Here is a 4,637-nt window from a genome sequence, read left to right on the forward strand (position 1 = left end):
AATGTCAAGCAGCACATTTACACTTTTTTTTTCTGCTCTACTGGTACATTTGGGTTGCACTGTAATGTTCCTCCCACCAATAGAATAAATGCATGTCGAATGGGAAGCACATGTTAAATTTCACAGTAGCACAGTAGCAAGTGTGTTGCATCGGTGCTCACACTTAGGTACATTGAATGCTGCCAGTGTAGACCAGCTTTGATCGACTACAAAGGGGATGAGGAACAGCAACAGGGGACAGATCAGTGTGAAGAACTAGCCTAGTTTTTAACTGTTTTTTGTGCTGCGCCAACTGTTTGTCTGCCAAAGTCTATGGAATACATGACAGAGAGCAGCGTGTTTGTTCATCCAGGGAATCAGTCCAAAGGCAGCTTGAAAACTATGGCTGTTAAGAAGGGTCTCTACTGAAAAATGTAATCCAAGTGTCACTGCCTGCAACCTTGATACCAAACGAAAGCTTAATTTCCTACTTTTATTTTCCTAATCTTTAATTTTCCCACTGGGGGCTGAGGTAACTTAATAATTTGGATTTGAGTGTGTCTACTGCTCATCTTGGCACCAACTAATAGGCATCCACTCAAAATTAATCTGACCATGGCTAACTAAGATATGGTGTTTCTGAAGCAATATCTACATTGCACACATGAAAACTCTCATTATCGCTAGAAAGATTAGAAACATGACAACGTATTCCGGAAAGGAAATATGCATTTTCCCAATAGTTTATACCATCTGGGTACTGAATATATGTAATATGCTCCACCATTAGGTTGTGATCAGATAAAAGGCTGTTTTTGCTGAAATGCAAAGCTATGCTGTGGCGGCAGCGGCAAGAGAGCTTAAAGGGCAAAATGAGTGTTACATTGCTCACATTCAACGCAACTCTAATTAGCTTGCTAGAGTGGAGAAACAAAGTGGGTAAAGTTGTAGAAACATTAAAATGGATTATGGTCTCTGGAAAGTTTGCCTTTTCTGATATAGAGTGTTTGCCATCCATATGGGTTTTTGCACAGTCAAAACTATTTATGTTTTACATATTTTCTGGACTAATCTCATACAAATAAACAATTTTAAAATCACACGAAACTTGAGTCATCCTGTTATATGATTAACAGAACTGTAGAAATGTGCCACAGTCTTCTCGAGTCGTCAAGCTAAAGAAACAACTCAATATTTCATGGAGAACAGAAATTATCCTCCAGACAGGAACGGTTCAAACGGCTGCTTTCAAAGTGGTATATATCGTTTTCAGCTATATCGCTGTAGTAAGACAGAAGGCATATACTCTCATTGCCATAGAAACTGAGTAGAAATGTAGCTTTCTCTGAAGATAGCATTGTGGCAATGTAGCAGTGAGGCAGACAGAAGCTACAAGGTGATGGGGAAGAGTTAATAGACACTCAATCTGTAATGCTTTGATACTGTGCGGCGAAAAGGGCAGAGTTCAGGAGCAAGGAATGGTATGTGGCGGAGTTCTTGTAATCTGAATAGAAGAAATTGGGAGCTGGTATCGAGATACATCAAGCAGTTAAGTGTGCGGACACCCTGAACTGCTTGATGTAGATTCTCTCGGCCCTTTGAGTTCAAACAGCCGCTCAACTGTGAGGAGTCTTGGTGTTGTATTGGACAGTGCGTTTAAATTTGATAAACAGATATCCGCCACTGTTAGATCCTGCTTTTTCCAGTTGAGAACTACAGTATAGCCAAAGTAAAGGCCTATCTCCCTCCTAAAGGTATAGAGAGGGTGATTAATGCCTTTATAATTTCCCACCTTGACTGTTGCAACTCCTTATATGTAGTCATCTATTCAGCGCCTAGAGTTAGTCCAAAATACTGCTGCCTGCCTCCTGACAGGAAAGAAGAAGAGGGACCACATCACACCTGTGTTGCGCTCCCTCCACTGGCTTCCTGTTCATTACAGGATTGATTTTAAAATCTTACTTTGAACTTTTAAATGCCTTAATGGATTGGCTCCATTATACTTAACGGAGCTTCTTCATACTCTAGCTAGAGTGCTGAGATCCGCCAAACTCCTCCTCCTGGATGGACCCAGAAGCAGACTTAAAACCAGAGGCGATCGAGCCTTTAGTGTAGCTGCCCCTAACCTGTGGAATAACCTGCCAGTCCATATCAGAACCGCCCCAACTCTCCAACGTTTTAAATCACTGTTAAAAACACATCTCTTTTCTTTGGCATTTCCTTCGAGTTAAGTCTGTTATCATTCCTGGCAATTTCAATATCACTATATATCGTATACGGTATATTATAATGTTTTATTGCTGTACTTTTACTGTGTAAGTAGTGTCTTGTTGTTGTATTTTAACCTGTGAAGCACCTTGGTCAACCTTGGTTGTTTTAAGTGTGCTACATAAATAAAATTGATATTGATATTTTAACTTAAATAGGCTACAGCTGTGTAGCGCACAGACGCCATTGCCATGGTTACTCTCAATAGAGCCGTATACTCGCAGAGCAATGTCTTATTTACTTAATTACTGTGTTACTTCTCCCACACGCTGCAGTCTGCCGAAGCCTCGATCCTCCACTGCTTGTTTGGGTGGGTGATTTGTATGGAGGTCATTTTGTTTCAATTCAAATTGTGGGGACAGATGAGCGATCCACGTGTAAAGGGGTAATCTGTAAATATAAAACATTTTCCACAAACACAAAATGTGTTCAATCAATCTCAGTTCTTTACACACTGAGTTTTGAAACAAACATTCCGCCGGTGGAAAGAAAATCTAATGGTTTTTAGTGGAGAGCTTAATTTTGACCTGAAAATAGGAAGTTTGGGGAATTGGGTGAGAAGTTGTGGATTTGTTTTTAGAGTTTTGAGAAAAAGAGGCATCATTTCAAGAAATGTGTTTAATTAATCAGGAAAAACATAATAAAACAACAATAAAACATACTAATTAGCCTATAACATGCAAAACATGTTGAACACCAACTCAGTATAATTGGCACATTTATACTTTTTTTTATCATTATCTTAACTTTTGGCCTATATAATAGTATATTGGAAACTAATTTAAAACACAAATTAGCCAGAATTTTCATTTCTACTCTACCCATCACATTATATTTCCCAAAAATAACTAACAATGCTGATTGTTTTTTTTTTGTCAGTTATGTTTTACCTCTTCAGTTAAACTCAACTCACCCTTGATGTGTATATGCTACTGTTTCTCTCGCAGTATACGAAATCAGGCAGAAAATGACAACATCACAAACCTGGCAGCAGGTGACCTTCTTTGGATCGGTTTGCACTGGGAACAACTGTGGTCTGATGGGAGCACCTTGCTGTTTCACTACTGGGCCAGTGGGCAACCAGACAGCACAGAGCAGTGTGTCACCACATCATTCAGAAACTCAGGACTGTGGTCTGATGACAGCTGCTCCCTCACTTTCCCATTCATCTGTTACTCAACAAGTAATGCATCTTATTTACTCACGTACTGTGTAAAGATTCATTGTTGCATTAAGGCAAATATATCTCCTACATTTAAGATCAGTACCATACACCACACTGAATTTAGACTTGTGTAGAAGTCTGTTAAAGCAGAAACAAAAATGTTCTTTACGTCTGTTCTTCTGCATAGACTAAATGCTGTTCAGAAGACACAGCAGATAAACCTGTGGGAAGTGATCATGTTGTAAACAGCACAGTATTTAAAAGTTAACATTCTTAATTTTACTGTTTAAACTGAGAAAGTATGCAGTAGATTAAAAATAATCAATCAACTGATTTACAAGTAGTGATGGTGTTGCATCAAACAGCTGATGAATTTTCAGTGTGTCTGTGTGACTGTGTGAAACTAAAATGTATTATTTCTAACGTCCTGCTTCTCTACTTCAAATCAAGTCCTGTATTGGCCAACACATTAAACTCCTTTATTTCCCCATAATAATACAACTTAAAGAATTTGTATTCTTGATTTATTGTTCATTACACATGTCTTATGAAACACACTCTGTGATGTGGTTAGGTGTAAAATGTGACACAGCATTCTTGATTAGACAAATGTGGGTCTTAATTAACTATATCTCTCATGGCCACCATTAGGTTTTATTAACAATGCAAGACAAAATGGAGCAACCTTAACATTCAGATGGAGCATGAATTATTTTTCACGCAAAGTTGTTTGTTGATAAATTCATTCCCTTCTCTTCTTCTCTCTCAGCTCCTCCAAAAACAGAAGACTTCAGATCAATAGGACAAAATGAGTCCAGTATCACTCTGCAGTGGAACAAAGTGAACAACAACTTCAGCTTTATTCTCCAGTTTAATGGTGCAGAGATCAACATCACTGCACCAGCTGGAGATGGACGAGTAACTCACACAGTCTCATCTCTCACTGCTGCAACTGAATACACATTCACTCTCTTCTCTGTGTTTGAGGACGTCAGAAGCAGTGGAGTAAACATTACTGCAGTTACCGGTAATATATGTCACTTTATTTCTATGCTCTGTATCTGCTTAGCGAGCCATCATTTGCTTTTCAGAGCACCAGTGTAAAACTAAGACGTATCTACTGGGTATAATATTCATTAAAGGAATGTGCTACTTAACAACATGCACTTTATTACATGTTAATTTAACTCAGCATTGTTTTGGCCAACACTGTAAAATATTTTTT

This window comes from Micropterus dolomieu, linkage group LG12, assembly GCF_021292245.1.
Source record: "Micropterus dolomieu isolate WLL.071019.BEF.003 ecotype Adirondacks linkage group LG12, ASM2129224v1, whole genome shotgun sequence".
NCBI lineage: Eukaryota > Metazoa > Chordata > Actinopteri > Centrarchiformes > Centrarchidae > Micropterus > Micropterus dolomieu.